Here is a 26725-nt window from a genome sequence, read left to right as displayed (position 1 = left end):
AAAAAAAAAAAAAAGAAACGTTATCACTATCATAAAGAAATTATACTCCTCTATCTACATTAATACAAACACATCCTAAGAATCATAACCTTTGAATTCTGTTTAAATGTACCATTTGAGTAAATATCTAGTCTTACTACAATACTCTTTATATTCTTATGCTACTCCTGTGTATTCATTCTTATATATGCATCCATGAATGCAATGTGCATATACATGCATATACGTATACATATATATTTACTCTAATCTATTTAAAAGATACTGTGGTAAAATGGTGTCCCCTGAATATTTGGACCCCAAAAGACTACTATGGAGAAGCACACATGAGGAAAGTATGTCTGTGTGTTTTCAATTAATCATTAATGAGATTCCAAATACCAATTCAACCTCAGGTAATCATCCACTGGCATTCTTGAACAAAGCACAAAAGACAAACTTTCTTACATTCTATTACCCAGGGGGCTGTGATACTTAACCCTAGATAAAGAGAAGATAAGTTGACTTTGCAAACCTAAGACAGCTGCTGGAAAAGCCCCCAGACAGTCATCGCCCCCAGTGCTTGGATCTGTACCTCCCAGCAATGGGCAAATAAACTTGCCTTCACTAGTATTTTATTGTAAACAGCTTACATAACATTGCAACCTTCAGGCATAGATGAAAACACAGGAAGTAACTTTGGCATGTATCATTCCACTGCTAGATTATTACATTCCTCATCTCAGACATCGACTTTGAAGTTGCATTACTTAAAGTTGAAGTCTAGGCCTAGGCTAAATGTAGGGAGTCTCCTATAGAACAGCTCATACTTAAATCTTCCAAGAATACAATGTCCAGCCTAAAACTAGCTCCACTGTAAAATCAATCAAATACTCATGACATGAACTGGGAGGGGAATCGAGATTCTTGACTCCAACATTCTGTTTTCCTTACACTGAACTTCAGTTCTGAGGAATCCTCTTGTAGTAACTTAGGCTACAAGCTATGTCCTTTAGAAATTCCAAACATTTTTTTTTCCTTCTTAATGTACAACCAAGCTTTAAGATGCTCCATATCCTTAGTCATTAGATAAAAGCAGACCAAAAGCCACAAGGAGATAGCATTTCACACCCACTAATACAACTACAACCAAAAAGATACTGTGTGTTGGCAAGGGTGTGAACAAACAAAAGCCATACATTGCTAGCGGGATGTAAGACGGCACAGCCATTTTGGAAAATAGTTTCATAGTTCCTGAGAACATTAAATACAGAATTAAAGATGTGACCTATCGATTCTAGTCCTTGGTAGATATTCAAGAAAAATTAAAACCCGTGCCTCTTCAAAACGTATGCACTAACATTATACACAATGGCCAAATGTGAGATTCACAAGGTGCCCACCGACCAGTGAAAATGGATCAATAAAAATGATACGTTATGTTTTGCAATATAAAAAGATGTTTCCGGGGCAGGGAAGGTGGCTCAGTGGTAGGGCGCTTGCCTTGCATGCATGAGGCCCTGGGTTCGATTCCTCAGCACTACATAAGCACAAAGAAAAAAGCCGGGAGTGGCGCTGTGGCTCAAGTGGTAGAGTGCTAGCCTTGAGCTGAGGGACAGTGCCCAGGCCCAGAGTTCAGGCCCCACGACAGGACCCCCCCCAAAAAAAAGATGTTTCCCTCCTATTCGAATTATACAAGACTACTGAAAAATATGCCTAAAATGTCATATATATATATATATATATATAATGGACTATTATTATTGACGTTGTTGTTAAGTGTATGTATGTATGTGTAACTGCAGTTAGAACTTAGGGCCTTGTGCTATGGATCAGTTTTTCTTTACTCAAGGCTGGTGCTCTACCACTTAGCTACATTTCCACTTCTGGATTTTTGCTGGTTAAGTGGAGATTGGAGTCTCTCAGATTTGATTGCCTGAGCTGGCTCTAAACCTCAACCTTCAGAACACAGCCTCCTAATTAGCTAGGATTCTAAGGGTGAGCCACCAATACCTGGCTTATAGCGGAATAGTGTATGGCAACTGTAAGAAATAAAATATTGACACATTCTGCAACACTGCTGCACTTTTTAAAAAAAGGTGTATAAATTGTATGACTCCACTTATATTAAATGTCCAAAATAAATCTTTAAAGACCAATGTTTGCCAGGAAAGGACAGTGCTGGGAGAACAGGGAATCAGTACTCATGCGTACTATAGTGATTGTACTAAAACTGTAGTGATTGTTCCACAATTGGGTGAATGTATTAAGCACCACTGAAGTGTAACTTTTACAGGGTTCAGTTGTGTGGAATAGGAATTATCAATCAGTTGATTCAAATAACAGTCTGGGAATGGAGCTCAGAGGCAGAGCATTTGCCTAGCATGCACATGGCTCTAAGTTCAATGTTTAATTTAGCACATAAAACGAACAAAAACAAAAAAGTGAATTGGTGGGTCCTTAGGCCAAAGTCCTGATGTCCTGTTCACCTTCAGCTCTGGAGTCTACATCAGCACCAATGTTTCCTTTTGATGGTAAGTACAAGGGTTAGACACAGCTGACATACAACCAGGCTGCTTGTCAGGGCTCTGGCTGTGCTCCTTTCTCCACCAGGACTCCATGCTACTGTGGGAGCAGGGCTCCAGGGTTACCTAGGTAACCAGAAACAGCCAGAGAGAAACTTCAATAGAGACTGAGTACCCTCGGTGACACCAGAAAGCAGCTTCACCCCCTCTCACCAAGAAAGGGTTTTGAAAGATGACGGGCTAGGCAAGGAGACCAGGGGAGAGTAAAGAAAAAGAAACAAACGAATCACATAATACAGAATCTTCCAGAAACACCATGATCTGGTGGTACATGTATGCCTGTGAAATTGGGATTGAGAAGACACATTCAATCAAGGGTCTTCTCAGGGTGACCTTTCCATTTCTCTTTTCACTTCACTGTTAACCTAGAACAACCTGATGACACACACACTGGACACATGAACCAACCATGCTGCTCAGGGCTGAGTTTAAGACTGTTCCGCTGCCAGGCTGTTACACGTGATGACGATAATGTCAAAGACATCTTCATCAAGCAAAACCTTGACTCCACGGCACTACGACATGACAAGCAAAGAAGTGACCTCTGCACCCACTTCCATGGACAAAGGGGACAGGGAGGCAGTGGTGACACACAGGCCACACAGTCACACCCCCACCAAGGTCAAGCAACGTCACTGAGGGTTTTACCAGTTCAAAGAGGGCTGAGCAGATCGACAAGACTAGGGAAAGGGGATGTCAAGTTGCTTTCAAAATAATGTCAATGAGTCATTTCTGTCATCAATTGACTTCCTTCAACAGTCTGACACTTTAGCTGCACGCCAAAAACATTAAAACTTTCCCACATCCATACAAACTGAGAGGCAACAATATTATTGTTACTGGTCTTAGCAATAGCTGGAACATATAGCTGACTGCAGTAACCTTGGAACGATAACCTCATCTTTCATATATGGGGGGGCTTATTAGGGATTGAATCAGAGTGTGCTAGGCAAGCCTTCTTTGGGAAAAAAAAAGTCATGTTTTCTTTTTTGTTCTTTTTGCAGAACTGGGATTGAACTCAGGGCCTATTCTACTCCTGGAGACCTTCAAGTCCTTTCGCTTTTTATTTTGTTTTTAAGATAAAGTCTACCAATCAAGATTTTCTTATCTCTACTTGCCAAGTACCTACAATTACAGATTTATACCACATTGTCACCCCTACCTCACCCACCCCTTTATTTCTTTCATTTTGAAATAAGGTCTCACTAAATTGCCCAGGCTGGCCTGGAATTTGAACTTCCTCCTGAGTACTTGGAATTCCTTACCCAGTTTTAATCTTATCTTTGGATGAACAAGACCACTAGATCACTAGCAAGAAAATTAGCAGTCATTAACATTAAAACTGTAACTCAAGCTGGGTGCTGGTGGCTCATACCTGTAGTCCTAGCTACTCAGGAGGCTGAGAGCTCAGGATCTCAGCTAGCCCAGACAGGGAAGCCTGTGAGACTCTTATCTCCAATTAACCACCAGAAAACCAGAAGTGGCACTGTGACTCAAAGTGGTAGAGTGCTAGCCTTGAGCAAAATCCCATGACCAACAACAACAACAAAAAACAACTGTAACTCAATGACTGCTCACTGGCAGCGCTGTTCTCTGATAACCTAGCAGTCCTAACTGAGCAAGAAGGCCTTTTAGTCCACAATGTGCTTCTGAATAATATATTCATGCATTTAAGTATTCTCTTCATTAGCATTATCAAGGTCAAAAGACAAGTCTTACACACTTGTTTGGGACCAAGGCAACAACTTTATATCTTAAAAAAAAAACAATATAAGTGATTTCATTTTGGCAAAAGAACTCACCATTCTACATTCATTTAAGTTTTACAAGTACTATTTGCATTTACTTGTGATTTTTTCAATTTTTTCTTATGTATTGCAAAACTGTTGTAAGTATACATCTATTTCATGCTTGTACATATGTGGTACAATGAACTAAAGTTGTATTAAGTCCATCCTAGCTACTCAGGAGGCTGAGATCTGAGGATCACAGTTCAAAGCCAGCCTAGGTAGGAAAGTCCATGAGACTCTTATCTCCAATTAACTACCAGAAAACCAGAAGTGGCACTGTGGCTCAAGTGGTAGAACGCTTGCCTTGAGCTGAAGAGCTCAGGCCCAGAGTTCAAGCCCCATGACGAACAAACAAACAAAATTTTAAAAAGGGGGGGTTGCCAAAAACTCCTTTTAAAGGAAAGAAACACATTTACAGGCTGTTTGGAAAAGTACTACTACAAGCAATAATACGGGAGTGATTTGGATTATGTTCGTTCATTGAGGTCCAACTGCATGCTAGGCTCTGGGATACAGTGGGGAACATGACGTACATATTTAACCTCTCCCAGGGCTTGGAATCTACTCGGAGAAAGAAGTAAACATAATATAGTACATTGCAATGTGGGAGATGTGTAAGGTACTGTGGAAATAGCAGGGCACATTATGAGGTCTTGGTTAGAGATTAAATAAGGCTTCCTGAAGCGTAGGACATTTAAGACAAAAGGAAGAAACAAAAATGAGTTATGTGGCTAAAAGTGAAGCAGAGAAACCAAACAGGTACCAGACACACACCCTGCTCGCAGCTGGTAGTCACGAAGCACAGGAGATCAGAAGCATAGAAAAAAAGGCTGTGTAGGCTACAGAGTGCATGCAGAGGGCAGGGAGGCAGGGAACAAGAAGCAATGGCTCTGGAATGGAGCCAGTGGCAGGGGCTTCTTTAAGCCCAGCCTTTGGGTTTTCTTATGGAATCTGTTTAAACTCCTTATCCAGGAATGGTGAGGAAAACGAGTTGTCACTGCCATCGGCTATCATACTGCATGTCGGTTTTATCACAACCTCTAAAACTTTAAGGTGTAGAGAGCCCTGGAGGTCAGAGGCAGGGATGGCCATGATGTCATGGTGGTCAGTAGAGTTTAGCACACTGAAGAAAGGCAGAGATAGCAGATAAATACAATGGAGTAGCTTAGGCTATTCATTCTAGGTAGGAGTTAAATGAACAGACTCTTTATCATGGGAAGTGTCTTCCACAGGATGGAAGAATTACAGATCCTTGCAAATTGAGGACCACCTGCACTCAAAGACTGCTTTGTGCAAGGCGCATGAAAAAGTAGTTTTGTTTTTCTTACCATTTTATACCTCTGCATCGATTATGAATAATGTTTGAATACAGAAAAACACAAAAATACTACTGACTTGCCTAATTCCGCACACCCAGAGGCGGCAGCATTCAAAACAAGTCTCTGTTCTTTCTGGAAAGTCTTGGTTCAAAGACAAAAAAACAGAGAACAGACAAATCTTTGATCCTCAAAACTGACATGGTGCGCCCATGCAAGCCATGCAAGCACTCCTTAAGACCTTTCTTGGATGGGACAACGCAACAGCTGAAAGAGTAGCAGGCATTTACATTTAAGAGGAATTTAACTACCACACACACAGATAACTCAAGTTTTAGGTGTACAATGCACCTGGCAGACTTGAACCCTGCACAGAACCTCCCCCAAATCCATCATTTTCTAAGAACAAACAACCCTGGGAAATTTTTCCCATGACCCACCCTTCAAGAACATGTTTAATATTCCAGAAATGTTTTAAAAAACCGGAACAAAGCAATTTTAAAATCTCAAAGGGTCAGAGCCATTGGATTTAGTTTAGGAATGCATTACACATGAAAGACAGCAAAGCTTTCTTTATAAACAAGGCATCTTCTTCACACCAAAGCACAATGCAACAAAAGAAGAGCTAAACTAACTCAGGCCACAGAAAACAACACATGAAAGGAATCATGTCTGGCCTTGTCTGTAACAGAAAAAAATCTCAAACAAATAGAGTTTAAAACCTAAGGGCTACCTAAATGCAAGGGGCAGAAAAAGGGGAAATGAGAGACAGGAAAACTTTACTAATATCCCAAGCTATTAGACTGACTTAAAGAGGCAAGCAGGACAGAGGTTCTGAACCTCTGTCTGTGTCTACGCAGCCCAGAACCCCTCCCCACCCCAATCTACTCTATCATCTGCTTCTGCCTTTACTGTTCTCCAAAGGCCATAGACCAGAAGACGATTTACAAGGGTGGTCATTTGTCTTAATCAACACTTGCCTTATACTCACCACGTGAAGTTCTAAATGTTTCACAAGTAAAAGCCCACTGAATGCGCCTAACTAGATGAGGCAGGCACTGTCATGACTCCTGTTTTATACACAGAGAGCTGAAGCATGCAAAGGCTCCAAAATTGCCCTAAGTCAAATAGCTCCTAAGTGACACAGCGAAGATTTGAATCTACTCTTTGTCATCTGACTCTGGAGCCATAAAGGTGATTTTACTTGTCTCCTTTATTCTTGTATTTTCATTAAGTGAGGATTTATTTTGTAATAAAAGAAGCAAAAGACCATTTTGATTTGCCAACAGCACACTCAAATTTAAACAGAAACAAGGGCTCAAATACCTCATCCACAAATTCATAGTGGGGAAGAAAAAAAACTCTTTATCTGCTGGAAGGCAAGGAAGCAGATCAGATGCTGGCTGGCTCACCTGTCTGAATAGAACCATCAGCCCCATACCCCATACCCCTCCCACACATGCAGTAAGGAGTAAGGGGGCAGAGGACATGGAGGGTGGTAACAATAAGTGCCCTTAAAACCCAGCTTGGAATCTAGTTTTGCCTTACAAGCTGTCACCTGGGAGAAATGCTATACATTGCAAGTGTGCCTTCTCCCCCGACAAATGTCTCCAGTCAGACCTGTCTCCTAGATGTGACTTGCATAAGCCACTTAGAAACACAAACCTGTCTGACACTGAGTGAGAGGTCAAAAGTGACACTCACAGGAGAAACAAATGGCCCAAATAGTTGCTTGCTTAAATTATTCCTGGGCTTCAACAGCCAAATAAGCCAAAACTTTTAGAAAAATCACCAAACATGAACAAAAGAGTCCAATAAGAACAGAAGATTTCTAATTATGTCTTGGAAAACAGAAAGGCCCAACAGGTAGAGAACATCCCCGAGCCACTAAGAAGTGAGGCCAGGGTCTAGAACCTAGAGTCCCGTGTGGAGCTGCACTGGGTTAGAAGAAAGTAAGTACAATGATAGGGCTACAGCTCCCACAGCCTTTTGTGTGTATGTTGGGGGAAGGGGGGAAGCTGCTGGTCTTGGGGCTTAAACTCAGGGCATGGGGGCTGTAAGACTAGTGCTCTACCACTTGAGCCACAGATTGACTTCCAGCTTTGGTTTTTGGGTTTTTGTTTTTTTTTTGGTTTTTTTTGTTTGTTTGTTCTGTTTTGGGGTTTTTTTTGGTCAGTTGTGGAACTTGAACTCTGGGCCGGGGCACTGTCCCTCAGCTCTTCAGCTCAAGGCTAGTGGTCTACCCCTTGAGCCACAGCACCACTTCCGGTTTTCTAGTGGTTTATTGGAGATCAGAGTCTCATGGAGTTTCCTGCCCTGGCTGGTTTTGAACTGCAATGTTCAGATCTCAGCCTCCTGAGTAGCTAGGATTATGGCAAGAGCCACCGACACCCAGCCCGGCTTTGACAGGAAACCTCATTTGGTACAGACGTGGTGGTTTATTGGGGTGAAAGCAGATAAAATTGCAAGGAGATAAATTTAGCATGGGGTGTCGGAGGACAGATTTCCTTCTGAGCTGGACAAAAGTGCCCTTGACTGAAGGGTCCCTGCTATTGTCTTTTGTTGTTGCTTTCTTTTGGTGATGCTGGGGGTGTGTCTGCTCTTGGGTCATAGTCTGCCTATTTTAGGTTGACTGTTATAGTTAGGATGACAGGCGTATACCACTATGCTCCAACGTCTTTCCATTAAGGTGAAATCTCCTGGGCTTCTCTGCTTGGGCTGGCTTGGAACCATGATCCTCCCAATCTCAGCCTCCTCCCACCTAGCTTTGGATGATAGGGGTGAACCATGTGCCCAACTATGGAATCAGAAGCGTGCACAAACTGTTCTGCCTCTACTAGTCTAGAAACTCAAGTCTTCCTATTCTCAGCCTCCCAAATAACAAGGATTACATGCACAAGCCACATGTGCTCTGTATGTGTGTGTGTATATATATATGTATGTATGTATATATATGTATGTATGTATCTATGTATGTATGTATCTATCTTTAACTTGCAGATATCTATATCTATATCTTTAACATATATAATCTCAGGTCCAGATATGATAGGGTTAGAGAAAACATTTCAGGTCCTTTACAGAGAACATTTAAAATAACTTTAGAAAATGGCTGTGGAGGGCTGAGAATATGGTTTAGTGGTAGAGTGCTTGCCTAGGCCTGCATGAGGCCCTGGGTTTGGTTCCTCAGTACCACATAAACAGAAAAAGCCAGAAGTGGTGCTGAGGCTCAAGTATGATAGAGTGCTAGCCTTAAGGAAAAGAAGCTCAGGAACAGTGCCCAGGCCCTGAGTTCAGGTCCAGGACTGGCAAAATAAATCAATAAAATAAAGCTGTAGAGACACTTCAGAGGCAACATAGAAATTTTATTTACTGTAAAGTTTGAAGATCCACTTGCTTGGCTAAACCTATCATCGAGAAGTGTGATGGGGCCTCATTAGTCTACATTACAGGAAGGAAAAATCTCAAGACAAAAATCCTGCAACGTATCACAAACAACACCAACTGGATGGTAGGGAGAAGTGTAAGAGCCCCAGGATGAGTAAAGCGACTAAGAAGGATGATGAAGGCGAGCCTGTGTTTGGTTAGTTATTTCATGGGGGATAACGCATGTTCACATTTCTGTTAGGTTTTGGCATAAGAATTTTAATTTTGAATTAAATTTTGAATTGATCTTAGAGAGGGCCAAGTACAGAGGCTTTTGGCTTCCAGAAGCTCCCATTGCACATCTTTCTTGGTTGGAAATGGCCAAAGGCAGACCCCTATCTTAAGGAGAAGAGCTGTCAGGCTTCCTGATCCAGCACTGTGGCAGGAACAAGAAGTCATTCTAAATGGGTGACTAACCCTCCATTCAAACTACTGAGCACCATAAAATGGGAAGAATAATATTTGGCCAATAGGAGTTTGAAATTGTTGTAAAATGTAGTTTGGAGTCTTGCTGTTGCTACCTGTACTCCAAATGTACTAATTACTCATCTAACATTAAACACTAAGCCAGGCATTGGTAGCTTATGCCTATAATCATAGCTGTTCAGGAGGCTGATATATGAGGATCACAGTTCAAAGTCAGCTTAGGCAGAAAAGTCCATGAGACTCTTCTCGCCAAAGAACCTGAAAAAAGATGGAAGTGCATGTATGCTTCAGTGGTAAAGCCTTGAGTAAAAAAGCCAAACAGGAGTGAGAGGCCCTGAGTTCAATTCCTAGTACCAGTGTGCATGTGTGTGCATGCACACACAGTAAAAAAGGCAAAGAAATTTATATGTGCAAATATCTAAAATATCTCATTTTATATATGGCATTAAATAATGATTAAATGGACATTCATTTAACCATTGTAGACATCACTTTGCTGCTCACTATTCTTTAAGGCACAGCCAAAGTAATTTTTGTTTTTCAGAGTAATTTTAGAATTTTCAGTTCACTTTTTATAATGCATTTCTCTAATATCTAGATTTCATACTGGGCATTTATTTGTGGCAAGAGGGAGCACAAATTCTCTTTCTCATTTCAAAGAGCAAATGAGACACACAGTCCAGTCCTCGTGTCACAAATGGATGAAAAGGCAAGTTGAAATTAGTGCTTTTCCGATCCTTCCTAAGAGTAGTTATTAAAGCATTATGGTTTATATTTATAAAAGCAAAGATCACCTGTTATGCTCTGGGTTCTTTGGTTGGGGGAGATGCAGATAATCCTCTTTGCCTGTACTGAAAATAATGAGGTGATTACCTCCTTCCTCCATTTACAGTCCTTGGCCCCCAAACCATTTCTGGTGTTCACCACAGCTGTATCTGAGGAGCAAAATGGCAGACAGAATGTGACACTGCAAAGTTCTGCAAGTTAAAGACACAGGGAAGAGACCAAGGGCAGCCTGTCAAAGACACCAAGGACCAAAGGAAGCAGGCTAGGACAGTTACAGTCCCCAAATCTCCACCACTGCCCCTCTAACAATGCCCTCCTTTTCCATGTCATCCCACTTGCCCCCTGTACCCAGAAACAGAAGTGAAATTCCCTCCTCTGTCTCCCATAGTTACTGAGTAGTCTTCTGCTTACTACGAGCAGTAAACATCCAATAGTATTTCAAGATCATCTGAATCATCCTTGTCTTTTCCAACAGGGCCCACCCTTCACATCTCTCCAATAAACTCAAAAATTGTCACACATTCTCTGTGAAAAGCTATACGTTAGTTGTTAAGTGCTTTTCTTCAGCTTATTGGTTTTGAAAGACAAGACAAATATATAAAGAAGTCTGGTTAAAAGAAACCTTCAAATACATAGGAAGAGAAAGGGCCAATGAACTCTGTGTTAAACCTTTTTTTTTTTTTTATGGAAAACTACAAAGTGGACTGATTCCAAAGTCACTCTTAAGGTTCATGCTCACTGTGTAGCCTGAGAAGGAATAGGGCAGGGGTGACAATCTTTCCAGTGCAGGTAAAAAGCATCCAACCTTGTCTTATTCCTGTCAATAGAGTTCAGGTGTTGCAGGTATGTGCTCACCCCAAACTAGGGACAGGGCAAAAATTTTAGAGCAATGAGAGAAGTTTTATTTTCACTTTAAAGAGCTTAATCTTTTCTGATTACAAAATTAAAATTGGGGTATGGCTCAGGTGGTAAGAACACCAGTCTACAAGCTCTGAGTTGCCCTATTACTCAGGGCCTGCACACTGTCCCTGAGCTTCTTTTTGCTCAAGGTTAACACTCAACCACTTGAGCCACAGCCCCACTTGGGGCTTTTCATGTTTATGTGGGACTGAGGATTCAAACCCAGGGCTTTGAACCCATCCCACTACTACTAAGCCATATTCCCAGTCCCAGAAAGTTATTTTAAAAGAGTAAAAATAATGTAAAATGTAAAATTTCTACTCCTTTTTTTTTTTTTTTTTTTTTTTGTTTGTCAGTCATGGGGTCTGAACTCTGGGCCTGGGCCCTGTCCCTCAGCTCTTTAGCTCAAGGCTAGTGCTCTACCACTTGAGCCACAGAGCCACTTCCAGTTTTCTTGTGGTTTATTGGAGATAAGAGTCTCTTGCCGGGTGCTGGTGGCTCACGCCTGTAATCCTAGCTACTCAGGAGGCTGAGATCTGAGGATCGCAGTTCAAAGCCAGCCCGGGCAAGGAGAGACCGTGAGACTCCTATCTCCAATAAACCACCAGAAAACCGGAAGTGGCGCTGTAGCTCAAGTGGTAGAGCGCTGGCCTTGAGCTGAAGAGCTGAGGGACAGTGCCCAGGCCCGGAGTTCAAGCCCCACGACCGACAAAAAAAAAAAAAAAAAGAGTCTCACGGACTTTCCTGCCTGGGCTGGCTTTGAACCTTGATCCTCAGTTCTCAGCCTCCTGAGTCGCTAGGATTATAAGCTGAACCACCAGCGCCCAGCTTCTACTCCTTTTTTAAATTAAGATTTTTTTTTTACTAGCATACATTAGCTGTACAAGGGGAAGAATGTTTATGGTGACATTTCCATACATGCATATAATGTATTCCAGTCAAGCTAACTATCACTCTCAATTTTATTACTTTGAATGCTTTAGTGTACAGCCTTCCAAGTTCTTTTCTACACATATACACACATACGTAATTGTATTTCCTTTTAAGAACTGATTATCAGTTGTAAACTCTAAGGGCAACAACTATACGCTTTTAAAAAGTATAACTGATATAATAAAAGATAAAATGGAATTACATAAAACCACAGAAGAAGGGCTGAGCATGTGGCTCCTGTGTTAGAATGCTTGCCTACAACTGGAGTTCAATCCCAGTAATGAAAAAAAAAATCAGGATAAAACCATAGGAGGCAGAATAAAGGAGGAAAACAGAAACAAATGCAACAAATAGAAAGCAAATGCAAACAAGATAGACATTAATTCAATTTTCTATCTATAATCACATTAAATGTAAATGATCTAACTACACAAATGATAAGGAATAGACTATAACAGTGGATAATAAAAAGACTCAAACCTATATCTACAAGAGACCTACTTTAAAATAAGGGCTTAGATCATATGGTTTACGGATTGAATCCAAGGACTCATCCATACCATTGAGCTATATCCTCTATCCCTTCACTTTTTACTTGAACGGCAAATTCAGGCAAAATCATATGCAGTGTATTGAAAAATTCTCCACCATTGCCATTGAATACAGAGTTGTTACAGTATAATTGTCCATCATATTTCAAAACTGTGATCAATTTTACTCATATTATTCAACACAAATTAGTGATAGATGAATACTGACTGCATGATATTCATCTTGTCTATATCCCAGAAATATGAATCTGCCAGCCATTATTAATTAAATTAACCTTTTTTCTTCAAAACTTGCTTTGGAATAGATAAGTATTAGTCAATGTACTTCCTACCTAACAACGTGCAATTACTATAGCAGATTTCATTTTAAATGCAGTTCGGTGTTTGAGCTACTAAACTTTTCCTACTAGAACAGCTCTGAAGCAATTTCTTGATCTAGAGGGCTTGAAATCAAAGTTTAAATGCTACCTAAGGGGCAGAAAGTCAAAGAGTCTTCCTCTATTCTTCCTAAATTTAATGCCTGAGAAGGATATTTTTTTTCCATTTTTGTATGTTTATAACTAACCAATGCATCTTGGAAATTATATATATGTATGTACACTTTTTACATATACTGTATATATATACACATACTTAAAAAAAACCTAGAATTATACTTGATTTTCTGATGTTAAAAAATGACTGGACAATTTCCCATTGTAGAATAAGGCTTGGAATCTTTGATCTCTACTGTTCTGAGTTCATAATCAAGCTCCTTATGTTTATTTTGGAAAAGCAAATCCTTCCTGTTGCTTCTCAGGAAATGAGGGTACATTTATAGACTATGTCTTAACTTCAAATTTAAGTGGTTTTAATGTTAAACAAGGTTTCACTTCGAAGAATATTAAATTATGGGGAGAAGTTAAGATTTTTCAGAAAGAAACTACAGAAGCGGGGAAGAAGGAGAGGACAGCCTCTCAGGATCAAGCTAAAAGGATGAATTCTGTACAGAGTTTTATAAAAACTCTAATTCTAACATACTCTCTCTTTCTTCATGTAAACAATTTGCTAAGCACTAAATTGTGTAATGGCATAATGGAATAGGAGGAAATGCTCAAGTTTCTCTCAAATCTCTAAGAGCCTAGAGAAAGATTAGGCTTAATTTTAAAATGAGTGTCCTATCACCTACTTAGGCTTGTTAAATTATTATAATAATCTCTGGAGCCACTTACCTGGCTGGATTCACCTTTTAATGTCAGCCACACTAACTCAAAAGGGTTAAAATTCTTCCAAATCTGACTTTTTTATGGATTAAGAAAGTCAAGGTCCAGTAAAGGTGATGACGAAGAAAGGTAAGGGATTGTCATACGTCACTTCTCCAGACATTTCTCTTCTGGGATGCCACATTTTTAACTAAAGGACAGCCCAGTGAAAAGAAAATGTAGTCAGATGCTGGTGGCTCACACCTGTAATTCTAGCAACTTAGGAGGCTGAGATCTGAGGATCACAGTTCAAAACCTGCCTGGGCAGAAAAGTCCCTGAGGCTCTTTTTCCCAATTAACCAGCAAAAAGCCAGAAGTGGTGGTGTAGCTCAAGTGGCAGAGCACTAACCTTGAATAAAAAAGTCAAGCAAGAGCATGAAGCCCTGAGTTCAAGGCCCAGTACCAGTACCAACACAAAGAGATAGAGAAGAAAGGAAAGTACAGAAAGGAACAACAGAGATGTGTACTAGCCATCTCTTCCCTTATGAAATGAAATGACCAGGTTATCCACAAACAGTGATTCACCAGGGAACTGCATCCACGGCAGAAGGGATACAGGGCAGGGCAGAGTTCCCCAGGGCTCCTGTGCAACTCTCTTCACAGCTCTTGTTCCCATCTATACCCTGTGCCAACTTGTGACCTCCCTCCCTTGCCCTGCAGTCAGAAAGCAGACATGTGAGCACAGGGATCTGACGACTGTCTTGGTCTTTTTTCAATTCCCCAAAGGAGGTGGCCCAAGAGCCACTCTCAGAAGACCCCACAGAAGAGAAACAGCTCATGTTATTATCCTGAACACATACGTTTGTCTAATGGTGCACCAGTCCTCAGAACTTCTCGAAAGGACATACAACTTAGCTTCCAACTGATAGAGGAAGATGAGGAAAGCCTCGAAAGGCCTTCAGAGATATCTATAACCAAACTCAAGTTCCCTACTCATCAACCTACTGTTCCTTCTGTCTTCCTTTTCTTCCCCTCCCTAGACCCTTAAGCTTCCTTCAGTCATTATGTAAACATTTTAGGCAAGGCCCCTGTGTTGTATCTTCAAAGATTATCCATGCTCTGCACAAGATCTATCCACTAAGATAAAAGCAAAAATCCACCATCACTGCCTAACCCCCACCCCCAACCCCTCGACAATGTACCGCTCTTGCTCAGCCTGAGTCAGGAGGCCCCTTTGCTAGGAAAGCTGTTCTGAATGTCTGGCTCCTTCCTCCAGGACCCTCACTCGAAGCAGGTTTCGTCTTCTCCCTTACTGGGAATATCCCAAGCGACGGGAATGAACATCATCCCCATCTGTCCCCTCTCCTGCTTATTGATCTACAAGTCATGTCTACCTTTTTCTTCTCTTTGTCCCAATAGAATGAAAGTCTCCTGAGTCCCTTCTAAGAGTCTAAGACAGCTCCTTTGCGTGTGTTTGGCCCTCTTATCTCTTCTGGAACCTCTCCAGTAGTTCTTCCCCTCTTCCGCTTTTCATCATTTCCTGTTCACTACTCTCAGCACACAAAAATAATCCTTCACAAACATGTATACACCTTTCTCCTACTTTCCTTACCAGAGACAACCCAGCTTTACAGTTTCCACTCATCTGACCCGCCACGCGAATGCCTGATTGCTAAAGCCAGAGACTTTCCCTTTCACTTCATCCTAAAGTGACCTCCTGTCCTCTGCCCCGACACAATGGTTCCCTGTCTACTAGCTGGCAAGTTTCTTACCTGAGCTTTTCAGGGAGGATTGATATAAGGATTTTATGACATAATATATGGAAACAAAATAAATGTGTGTGTGTGTATATATATATATATATACACATCTATATCTATATATACACATATTATACAACACACACATATCTGTGTGCATAGATGGGTATGGATATGTACAAAATCTTTTTTGTTTCCAGATTTTGATTCTCCTGAGCTCCTCTTTAGGTGCTCAGGCTCTGATCAGTTGGGTATGTCTATTAGGATCTCAACTACATTCCTAGATAAACTGATGGGTTCTAGTCACTCCCCAGCACATACCCTGCATTCTCTGCTGGGCCCACAGTTCTTAATACCCTCACGACACCTTAGGTTCACTGCATGCTGAAATCATTATTCTCTCACCCAATTTGTTCCTCTTTTGTTTTCCAGCCTTACTAAAGACATCTTCAGACAGTGATTTTCCAACTAGAAAATTCAAGCCATCCTTCTCTTCCCTCTTCCAAGCCCTCCCACTCTCTCCCTCATCTGAAGAACTCTAGGTTCTCCTACACGTTCTTCTAATCCGTTCTCTCACTATCATTACTTTAGCTCAGGTCATCCATATCTCTGCCTGGATTATAGTAGACCCTGGGCTTCTTTCCACATAGCGAAAGACAAAGACTGGAGACGTTGTTTTGACGCCACGGTGCAGTCAGGGTGGAGTCCAGCCGCAGAAGTGGCATGCTCCTTTCCTCAGGTGACGCAGAAGTGGCATGCTCCTCCTTTCCTCTGCCCCACACCTGTACTGCATCGCCCATCTAGAATGTGTTTTCTTCCCTTTTTTTTCCCTCTCTCTTTTTTCTTTGCCAGTCCTGGGGCTTGAACTCAGGGCCTGGACACTGTCTCCAAGCTTCTTTTGCTCAAGGGGAGCGCTCTACCACTTGAGCCACAGCGTCACTCCTTTTTCTGTGTATGTGGTACTGAGGAATCGAACCCAGGGCTTCACACACACTAGGCAAGCACTCTTACCACTAAGCCACATTCCCAGCCCTTAGAATGCATTTTCCTGCCCACCCTGGTAAATAACCTCACCCCTTCAACATCCGGCATGAAAATCACCTCCTTCAGGAATTCTTCCCTCACAAAGAACAAATTATTCTTGCATTTGTGCCCTACTCTCTATTATTTATCCCAATGGAGCTCTACACAGTGCTCTAACTTCCAAGTTGCAGTGAATAGCTCGGTGCAGCTGAGTTTCACACTGTAACATGACACGACTGGTGCGGGCAGGGTAGAGGACAGAAGGGAACACAAACTCATAGCTGGAGCTCGGCAAACGTCTACAGAATGGACCAGGCAGCGTGGCCATCAATTCTACTAGGATAACTGAGCCAGAAAAGTCCATCAGCACAGGTGAACCTGGCAGCTGGGGAGGGGAGCCTACAGGACTCTGAATGAGAAACAGAAAACATCGCACCCACAAGGGCCTCAAGGAAGTATGTAAGTTGTCAGGTCACTAGCTGGGACTGTTACAATCAAACTCAGATAAATACATAATACACCCTGTTTAAAACACATAAGGAAAAGAATCCTAAGCTTATAGAGATTTTCATGTCTATGCAAGTTTTGGACTCCAGAACACTCTGTTATAATTTCAACAGGCTTAGGGCAAGCTTAGTAGATCTCCATAGTTAACTGAAGACTTAACAATTGTCTCTTCTTATATCTACAAGGCATCTTAAGACCAACACAAAGTCACTAGTGGCTCACGCCTGTAATCTTAGCTATTCAGGAGGCTGAGACCTGAGGATCATGGTTCAAAGCTGGCCTGAACAGGAAAGTCTGTGAAACTCTTATCTCCAATTGCCCACCCAAAAGCCAGAAATGAAGCTGTGGCTCAAGTGTTAAAGCTGCAGCCTCAAGCAAAAACGCTAAGGGAGATCCCAGGCCCTGAGTTCAAGCCCCAGTACCAGCACAAAGGGAAAGAAAAAAAAAGATTGACTCAAAAGAAAAATAAAGTTATAGCCTATCATCTTTCATCTAGATGGGGTAGCATCTTCAGCTTATATTCATATCTTATCATGCAATACCTATTGTGGGGCCATAGTTTGTTTCCCATGGTCATCTCAATTTATAATAAAAAGTCCTGTAATAAATACTGCACTTTGCACAGGCACTAAGTATGTGCACACTTCATTAAAACAAGTGGTGTCTGAAGGAGGAATGAAATTCCAAGAACTAAAAGCAGACCAGACTAAAGCAGATCTGAAACAAACCAAGCTAAAACTAATGATGTTTCCCCCAATAACAGACATCAAGAATTAACAGATGTTCAAGAGTATGCACCTGTGTATTCCACCCTTACACCTCACAAACCAGACCAGGATTGCACATCATAAGTACATAAACACATATAGAGCATCGAAGATGAAAGAAGAGCCTTTGAAGTAAGATCACTCCCCTACAGAGAAGTCTAAATGTAAGCCAGGCATTGGTGGCTCATGCCTGTACTCTTAGCAACTCAAGAGGTTGAGATCTGAGGATAAGGGTTTCCAAGCCAGCCCTAGCAAGTAAAGTCCCTGAGTTTCTTACTGTCCAATTAATCACAGAAAGTCGGAAATGGAGGTGTGGCTCAAGTGGTAGAGTGTCAGCCTTGAGTAAAAAAGCTTAAGATTAGAGCCTAGTTCAAGCCCCAGTACTGAAAAGAAAAAGAAAAGAAATACTAGGTTAATAAAAGTAAATTGTTGTCAAATATGGTAATTACAAAATGTTTCCAGAAAAGTCAATATATTTCTAGTCAATATATTTGTAGGTATAAAGAGGTATACACACTTTCAATCCTCCTGCCTCAGCTTCCCAAGTGCTAGAATTACTACCATTATTGGAAATCTGAATATCTCAAATTAAAAATCCAAGTGATACAAGTAATCCTAGAAATCTTTTTAAATAGAAAGTAAGCCTAGTAACAGGCAAAGATTTCTTAAAGGACTCAAATGTATAAACTGTAATGGCAAAAGGTGATGTGTTCAACAACTTTAAAAATTTCTGCTGTTGCAATTGAAAGACACTGCAAAATTATAGATGAGTGACATACAAGAAAATATTCACAGTAACTAAAAACAACAAAAGGCTAATTTACAAGAATATACAAGGAACTCCATAAGAATTCCTCCAAGGAACTTCTTACAGGAAAAAGGGTAAGAATTGAGAACCAACAGAAAACAGTAGACTAAAGGTCCAAAGAGACAATTCATGGGAAGAGGGAAATTACATAAATGAAGAGTTCTGAACCTCAACAGTAATCAGAGAAAGGCAAAATTAAATTATGAGGTTCCATTAACATCTGTCCAGTGGGCAGCAGGCAGGAAATTTGTTCATAAAAAAGAAGTCATTAAGCAGTATTGGTGAAGATAAAAAAACCTCGTGATCAACCTGTACAACATACTGGATGCATGCTGACATCCAGCAATATTGCCGTGTGCGACCATCACAAGAAACTCTCGTGAAAACCAATAAATTCCATACCCCCAGGTGCCTTATCAAAAAGTAAACTCATATATATTACATGAAAGGCAGAACTATTTACACAACAATTGTTGATTTTTTCATGTTCCTTTCCCCTACTATCCGCATGCGTTTAACTTATCCTTTGCTGAAAAGGTAGAAAAGACTACACACATTATGATCAGTTTTGTGGGGGGCTTTTTTTTGGGGGGGAGGGTGGACAGAGGAGCTGGTACTGGGGCTTAAATTCTGGGCCTTGAACTCTTCCCTAGCTTTTCCCCTCAAGATAGGCACTCTACCACCTGAGCCACATTTCCACTTGCAGCATTTTGGTGGTTAACTAGAGATAGGAGCTTCTCAGATTTGTTTGTCTGGGATGGCTTTGAACCAAGATCCTCAGATCTCGGCCTCCTGAGTAGCCAGGATTATAGGGGTGAGCCACAGGACCTGGATAAAGCATACTTCTTTTCAGTTACATTGACAGGGAAAAGCAAGAGAAACAGGGAGGAAAATGACTCAAGGTTGAGGTTCGCACATAGCTAGATCTAAGTCTGGACCTCGGCTCTCTGACTTAGTCCTCAGTTAAATCTCTGCTTACTTTCTTTTTTGTTGTTGTTGTTTTACATATAAAACAGGATCATCACCCACTCTGAACAATACAAAGAGAGTCTCAGAAGATCCAGGTAAGGTGCCTAGGAAATCTGAGGTGTTATAGATAAACACAAAGTGATTTTTGGAACTTGGTGAAAGAAGGTTGCAGTGTCCTAATTAGCCCATCCTAAGCAGAACACACTGCGCCGTCGCAATGACCAGGAAGACTCACTGAACAGGAGCTTCCGCCTTGCCTTTTCGCACTTCCACACACCCGCCACAGACTGCAAAGTGGAAGAAGAAGAAAGCTCTTTTAGCTTTCTGGTGGTGGCAGCAGTGGCTATGACAGTGTGATTCTGTAATTGCGGTCACAATCCTGGCAAACACAAGCAAGGGAAGAAGCACTGTAGGAGAGATACTCTTAGAAGAAATCCTGTTATCCATGACTGAGTAACTGTAAAGACCTCAGAACCTACCATGAAAAACAAGCAGGGAACAAGATGAGATCCAAAGTCAGGACTCTGGCACATCAATTTAATATAAAACAAAGAAGAAAAAAATTCCTCCTGTGAATATGTTATGTTATTTGAAACAAGATCTTCAAGTTGGGCTGGAACTCACTAGGAAACCTAGGCTGGACTTGAACTCTTGATCCTCTGTCTCTGGATAAAGGGAGTTACAGGCATGTTGCAAGCATGACCAGCTCCATTGGAAAATCTTTATAACCTGATGGAGAAACATTCCATTCTGTCTGAAACAACTGTTTTATGTTAGCCTCTATTTACAACCTGTAGACTTTGGGGGAACAAGGAGAGATTTGTATACAGAACCCCTGCCCGACTACTTTACAAATATATAAAAGGCTAAGGCAAGCATCAATGGCTCATGCCTGTAATCCTAGCTACTTTGGAGGCTGAGGTCTGAGGATTGTGGTTCAAAGTCAGCCTAGACAGGGAAGTCAAAGAAACTCTTATGGCTAATTAACCACCAAAAAGCCAGAAGGAGAGCTGCGACTTAAGTGGTAGAACAACAACCTTGAGTGAAAAAGCTAGGAGAGAGCACCCACGCCTCGAGTTTAAGCCCCAGTACCAGCATGCAGGCATGTATACACACACATACACACATGCGAGCGTGCACACACACACATCATATACATAATTCATCTAGCTAAGTGACATTAAGTACCTTTGCCACAAAATGTGTGGAATCAGCAGAGATAAAATGACTGTAAATAAGTAAAGATATTTGATATATTTTAGCCTTAAATAAAAGCTTCCCCACTGGTGAGTTAAGAACCACTGCTTTTCTGATAGAGAGGATCAGTTTTATTTTATCATATACATGACAAAAAGATGGTTTTGAAAAAAAGATGAAAATTTTATCACACATTTATCTCCACTCCTAGACCTCTCTTGGCCATTAACTTCTCCTTGGCATTTCACATCAAAGCTAGTTTACCCTTTTGCTCTTCACTGGAAGAGACGATGGCTAGGTAAGAAGCCACTATAACACACAGCACAGACAGAAATGGCAGTGTGTTGGGTACTAGGAAAAATACACGTATCATTTCGTTCCTTTTATTAAAAAAAGAACACCATATTTTCTCTTTCCCTCCTTTCTTCTCTTCTCTTCCCCATGACATTCTGACACAGAATTATACAGGAGCATATTCATAGAGCATTAATGACATGCTGGTTATTGGACAGAAAATAAGCATCCTAGCATTCCCCAGTGAAATTGTATCCCAAATTTTAATTTATATTCTTCAGAATGCAACATTAAATCCCTAAAGAGAGCCTCAATTTTAAGCATTGCAAAAAGATAAGAAAACAGAAACTGCCATGCAAGGGGTATTTCAAAGATATGTATCATACAATTATATATGACTGTCCACGCTTTTCTGTAATTGGTTACTCTCATCTGGGAGGGAAAGGAAAATAACTCACAGAAATGGGAGGAGGGGGTAACAGAGAGATACATATACAAGAAGATAACTTAGTTCCTGGGACATAAACTTCCTAAGAATAAACCAGAGGGGAGTTTATTGTTATATTAAAAAGTTATTAAAATATGGTCTGGGAATGTGGCTTAGTGGTAGATTACTTGCCTAGCATGCATGAGGCCCTGGGTTCCATTCCTTCAGTACCATATAAGCAAAAAATAATATTTTTTTTAAAAAGTTAAAGTATCTTCCTTGAAAAGAGACACTCTTACTAAGCCATGATGGAAGATACCTGTAATTTAAAACATGCTATTAGAATCCTGGTAGACAGTAAGTCATGTTCATGCAAACACAACCAAGTCTAGTTATAGACACAAAAGAGTGAATTCCAAACACAAACACACACACACACACACACACACACACACACACACACACACTAAAAAAAATAAACTCTGAGCTCCAGGCCAAGTCTTCCTGGAGACACATGGGCAAACACTTAGCAGGGGGCATTCAAGCCTGCTGGCAAGCTCTCTTTCAGAATGGCAAAGGCCCACTCAAATGGGCACTGCTCTTTTCCTTAGGCAGCTACTTCCCAGACAACAGAGAAACAGAGGACCATGAATGGACAGACCCATGTATAAGGCCCAGCATCTCTGTTTACTAATTTGGCCTTTCACAAGTCATATTGGACCAGCCTTAGTTATCTGTCTTCACAAACTGAAGTACATGAATCCCATTTCCAGACCTACTAAACAAAAACAAGCCTGTCACAAGTGGTTCACGCCCATAATCCTAGCTGAGATCTAAGGATCTCAGTTAAAAGCCATCTCGGGCAGAAAAGCTAGTGATACTCTTATCTCCAATAAACCACTCAGAAAACCAGAAGTGGCACTGTGATGCTAGCCTTGAGCTGAGGGACAGCACTCAGGCCCAGAGTTCAAGCCCAACGACCGACCAACCAACAAAACAAAAACAAAAACAAGATGCAGAAAATGTGCTCTATAAATGCAAAATGGCAATCAAGAGGCCAGCATTATTATCTCCGTTCTCAAACAGGGGACAGGTTGGAGTGTCACAAAAACTACTGTACTAGACCTTAGGTCGGAGTGACAAATGCTGAAGAAAGTCCTCAAGCAAATTAATAAACCAGGACAAGATGTATAGAGCACATAAAAATAGACACAAGATACTATGGCTGTAGTAGTCTTATAAGAATCTCTCCTGGGGGCTGAAGGTAGAAGTTAGTGTAGAGTACTTGCCTAGCATAAAGGAGAGAGGGAGGGATTAAAGGAGGGAAAAAGGGATGGAGGGAAGAGGAAGCAAAAGGAGGGAAGAGGGAAAGAGTAAAGAGATTTCAAATAAGAAAGCACATCTTTGATGACTGGGTTCCATTCTTGTGATGTATTTGGCAAGAGAATCAGACATCTCAATTAAATTCCAACTTAAATCCCCATCAACCTATCTAAGGAAGGATAAGATGAATTGTTCAGTTCTTACAGAACACTTTGGCTACTTTTTGCTAATATAATTACACCAATTACCAATATTATCACAAAGCTCAAAGCCCCTACATTTTTAGGAGATTAAAGTTCTAAAGCAGAACAATGGGATCTTATCACTCCAATTCCCTCCGTAGAGTTCACTCCAAAAAGAAGGAATTTATCAGCTTTCCAGAGTAGGAAAGATTTTCCTTTCAAAGCAAAATGAATCATGTAGTAAGTACACCTCATTATAAGACAAATCACAGCTGCCCAAGCAGGTAAAGGACAGGAGTAGGTACAGAAAAAAAGACCCTTCCTCTCTGCTCACTCCCTCACCCTGCTTGCTCCAGAGGGAGAGAAGTAAGGAAATGCATCCTGCCCAAAAAGTGTGTGTGTGTGTGTGTGCATATCAACCATTCCACTTTCTTCCCTCTCCCCCAAACCAGCCTTTCACCAGGTAGATAAACAAAGGCCAGGCCTTCACTTGGGGAGAAGTCAATATGACTTAGTGTGCAGACAGCAGAGCAGCCAGGGACGGGAAGAAGGGGAAAAAAAAAAAAAAGGTCTCTAGCATCAGCCACACTTCCTATCATTTTGTTCTTCTAGCATCCGAGACCTGGATACGAAGTTACCATCCATCCATCTGCTGAAGTTGAGAAAAGCCACTCTCCATGTCCCTTTAGTGACAAACAACTTCACACACGGACAGGCCAGGGTCCTGCTCTGCAAGCACTATGAAAACGCAGTTAACAAGTCAGAAGCACCCCAGACCAAACACCCCAGCAAGTGGAGCCGGAGCCGGGCACCTGCGGTCCCCACCTTTACTGCGGGTGTCTGCACCCCTCCTTGGTGATGGAAGAGCCAGGCGAGCCCCCCCCCAGCCAGCTCGTCTGCATCCCATCCACTTCACCTACCCTGCGCAGCGCCCTCACACCAATCTCAACCACACCCCACTCTGCGCCCCCCACAACTGAGCCCTGAGAATGAGGAACAAAGAGGTCCAGGCAGGGCAGGAGGGGGAGGAGGGAGAGGAGCAAGGGGAGCGAAGGAAGTAGATGGGGAGGAGGACAGTTGGGGACCAGCAGAGCCCCAGAGCCCTGGCCAGTCGCACACAGTCGCACACCGGGCAGCAGCGCGCGTGGGGGACAGTGGCTGGGCCTGGAGACGGCACTGCGGATCGCCAGGGAGGGAGAGAAGGCCCGGGGCTGGGGCTCCTGCCCGGCCCGGCCCAGGGGGGTCCCCCATCCACCGCCACCCCGGCCCGGGTCCCCCATCCACCGCCCTCCACCCCCACCCCGCGCACCTGGGCCAGGCGGCTACCCGCGTCCTCAGGCGCTGGGACAGTCGGTGGCGGCGGCGACGGGCGGCTCCGCTCCGAGGCTGGAACCGCAGCGACTTCACTCCTCCATCCCGGGACCGGCGCAGGGCGGGCGGCCGTGCACTTCCTGTTGGAACACGGGGAGAGGGGCGACCAGCCCGGGTTGGCCAACCATGGCGGGAGGGGCGCGGAGCAGCCCTGGGGCCCCGCCGGGCGGGACCCAGGCTCCGAACTTGCACCACCCGGACAGGATGGGATTGCTTCCAGGGAACCAGCACCCTGGCACCCACCCGACCGCCTCCCGGGCCGCCTGCGGGCTGCTGACGGCTCCGCCCCTCCGGGCTTCTCCCCGACTGCAGGGTACTTTCATCAGTGGGCATCGTGGGGACCCCAGGAGTCTGCCTTCCTTCTCCGCGGCTTCTCACCTCCCCCCTCAGCCCCCTGGCAGGAAGTACGGGGTGGGAGAGAACGGGAAAGATGTAAAGAGACCAGAGACTTCCAAGGGGAGTCGAGGCTGGAATTATGCAAATCGCTAAGTGAGCAACCACATCCCCACATCCACTCCAGGATGGGAAATTACTTGTCTTGTGCCTGGCTGACTCAGGGGGAAAGAGAGCGTGCTCGCAACTGCTGTAGGCAGAACTGTCACCAACCAGGGGTGGGGCAGACACCCCGAGGAGTTACACGGGTTTTCTGGGCTCCTCTGAGAGTCCCCCCTCAGCTCACCAACATTGACACACCTACCCCCCCTCCTCGAATCCCCCACCAAGCTCAGTCTTAAGGGTACATTGTCCCAGAAATAACAAAAAAAAGCATGCATTTCTGTGTACACTAATCATACACAAGTTCCAAAGTTCTAGTATCACGTTCATTTTTGCGGAATTCTGACTTAAGTTGAACGTCAAAGTGTTGTGTGTGTGTTTTTTTAAGTAAACATTGGTTTTAAGACTGCCATTTGGGGGCTGGGAAGGTGGCTCAGTGGTAGAGTGCTTGCCTTGCATGCATGAGGCCCTGGGTTCAATTCCTCACCACCACATAAGCAGAAAAAGCCCGAAGTGGTGCTGTGGCTCAAGTGGTAGAGTGGTGCTGTGGCTCAAGTGGTAGAGTGCTCCCTTTGAGCTGAAGAGCTGAGGGACAGCACCCAGGCCCAGAGTTCAAGCCCCATGACCAGACCCTCCCCAAAAAAAAACTAGTCTGGGGGCTGGGAAGATGGCTCAGTGGTAGAGCACTTGCCTTGCATGCATGAGGCCCTGGGTTCGATTCCTCAGCACCACATAAGCAAAAAGAAAAAAAAGCCGGAAGTGGCACTGTGGCTCAAGTGGTAGAGTGCTAGCCTTGAGCTGAAGAGCTGAGGGACAGCGCGCAGGCCCAGAGTTCAGGCCCCAAGACCAACAACAACAAAAAAGACTGCCATTTGGTGGATACATGGGTCAACTCCTGGAGTTGGCATTTGTAAGCTGCCTGTCCCGACACCAGAAGTTATCAGGTAACAGACACCAAGAGGACCATCTCCTACAAACAGCTGGGAAGCACAGAATATAGTAACTATTCTACACAAAAAGCTAAATGTTGACTGAAGTAGGAAGAAACTGAGACACAGGCAACTCCTGCTCAGTGCTAGAAAGCATATCATTTTAATCCCATATCCTTTAACATTTAACATTTCCCAACAGACTTGTTCAAAATCCTGTTCCCATATTTGAAAACGAGGAAACAGGGTCAGAGAAGCTAAGCAGCTGTCCCAATGTCTTAGCTAGAATGCGACCCAATGAAAAGTTAAGATACCGGTCTTTGCTAAGTAGAAAATCTGGGCCATTTCCTCCATGTGCTAAATTCCTAAAAACAATAGTGAGTTCTCAGGGAAAGTCAAGCCCAGAGGCCACCTGGGATCCATGTCAGAACAATCCTGCATCACAATCCACCGGTGTTTATGGGCTAGCCGGGCTCTTCATCATCCACCTAATTCCTCATGTACCGTGATGGGGACACAATGCTCTTTCCATTATCTATTACTGGCTCTGTCAGCTTTTTCAGAATTACTTGGTGGCAAAAGTTCAAGAGGTTCCAGGGATAGCCACTCCGATGCCAAGGTACAAAGTCTGTCCAGATCAGAAGCCAATCCGGCTTGTATTTATTTACTAAATTCATTATTCTCTAATGAGGCTCTTTAAAGAAGGCAGATGTCCACAAAATCAAAGGCCTGGTCTCAACCCTTAGTGAAAATGCTGGCGATTTCCCATTTCTCCATTTGCTTCATTATTTAGTCTGTGC

General features: G+C 42.7%; 1 protein-coding gene across 3 annotated transcripts in view; it reads right to left on the bottom strand.

The window, feature by feature from the left end:
• Nucleotides 1–26725, bottom strand: part of Lrrc8d (leucine rich repeat containing 8 family, member D) — a 91810-nt gene that overhangs the window by 46517 nt on the left and 18568 nt on the right. For 2 of the 3 annotated variants that reach the window (XM_013018327.1, XM_013018326.1), the window contains exon 2: nt 24440–24581. The exons of the other annotated variant lie outside the window; for it this stretch is intronic. The gene's annotated coding sequence lies outside the window, so the exon portion shown is untranslated. The remainder of the gene's footprint in view (nt 1–24439; nt 24582–26725) is intronic. 3 annotated transcript variants of the gene reach the window in all.

This window comes from Dipodomys ordii, unplaced genomic scaffold (assembly GCF_000151885.1).
Source record: "Dipodomys ordii isolate 6190 unplaced genomic scaffold, Dord_2.0 Scaffold39, whole genome shotgun sequence".
Lineage (NCBI taxonomy): Eukaryota > Metazoa > Chordata > Mammalia > Rodentia > Heteromyidae > Dipodomys > Dipodomys ordii.
This window is presented reverse-complemented; position numbering and strand designations above follow the sequence as displayed.